The sequence below is a fragment of the Mycetomoellerius zeteki genome, unplaced genomic scaffold (assembly GCF_001594055.1).
Source record: "Mycetomoellerius zeteki isolate Tzet28-1 unplaced genomic scaffold, Tzet1.0 scaffold1139, whole genome shotgun sequence".
NCBI classification, from domain to species: Eukaryota; Metazoa; Arthropoda; class Insecta; order Hymenoptera; family Formicidae; genus Mycetomoellerius; species Mycetomoellerius zeteki.
Genome location: NW_017256061.1, coordinates 4,822 through 6,428, shown reverse-complemented (window position 1 = coordinate 6,428; position 1,607 = coordinate 4,822).

The window sequence follows — 1,607 nt, the reverse complement described above, 5'->3', positions numbered from 1 at the left end:
CAATCAATACTACAAATTTAAATGCCTATTACGGTCAGAGCTGGATCTTCGTTGCTTTAAATAATTCAATTTTTGAATTATTAATATATACTACTCGTATATATGTACTTGCATATATACCATATTGTAGTCTTTTTCTAACTGCGCACCGAATTGTTTTTCCGGACTAAATAAACGCAATTATTAACAGTTTTATTTATTAACAGTTTTTAATATATTAACATCTTTTTAATATATGATGCTTGATGGTAGCATCAAATTATCCAGCTCTGATCTAAAAGATCCAGCTCTGACCGTAATAAGGATTTAAATTTATTTATTATTTATTATAATAACAATGAAATATTTGAGGTCTCATTAGTACGCGACGTAATATCGTACATTCACTTACATTCGCCTATGCTTAGATATTTTCTGCTAAATCACATTCAATTAGAACATTTTATATTAAATTAATCAATCAGTTATGTGGATTAGCAGGCGTGCACAATAGAACAAATATTAGGAACAGGAATAAATACTAAGATTTCAACCTATTAGATACCAGTTACGCCGGAAAACATGATTTCTGTTAGGTTGAAATCTTAATATTTATTCCTATTCCTAATATTTCCTCCATTGTGCGCAGGGCCTTACTTCGAAATTTATGAAACACGATCTGTACATCATTTTGAAAATCTAAGTCTGTACTTTAAAATGGTGTAAGCTTTATTTTTATATGATTCAATGACGTGATTCCTTTTATGATCTGCAAATTTCGACGTGATTAAGAATTTTGTTACTTAAATTTACTTCACGATATACTTCCAGAGAGAATCTGCAACAGCAGTTAGCAAAGATGCAGAAGACTATTGTCAAACTCAAGAACGAGAAATTGCGGGCGGTCGAGAGCAAGTTACAGAACAAGCGTCAGTTAGAGGAATTTGCGTTCAACATTCTTCGCCGAATCTTTACGCCAGGGCAAATCCAAATGATAGTACATCCAGAGAAAAAGCGGGTCGTATGGTCTTCAGAGGATATTGCGAGCGCAATATCTTTACGATGCGTCAGCCCAAAGGCATACCGCTATTTACGAAATGTAATGGAGCTACCACTTCCTGCACTTTCAACACTCCGAAGGTGGGCAAGTAGTATTAGCGTAGATGAAGGTATATTGACATCTGTGTTGCAGTGTATGCAAGCTAAGAGTAAAGGCATGCAAATAAAAGAAAAACTAGTGTCATTAACATTTGATGAAATATATTTGAGTAATAGAATAGCTATCGATAGAAAGATGCAACAAGTCGTGGGACCGCATAAGACTTGCCAATGCGTTATGGTAAGAAGTTTATTTTCCAACTGGAAACAGCCTGTTTGTTATTACTATGACCAATCAATGACTAAAAGTATTCTGTATGATATAATTGCACGTCTGCATGCTGTAGATTATATAGTTGTTGCAGTGACAAGTGATATGGGTCCTGACAATATGGCTTTATGGCATGAATTGAAGATCGGTGTCCCCCCTAACAAATCTTTTTTCGAGCATCCTTCTAATGCATCCTTAAGAGTTTTTGTATTTGCAGACACACCGCATTTATTGAAGCTTATAAGGAATCATTTTCTCG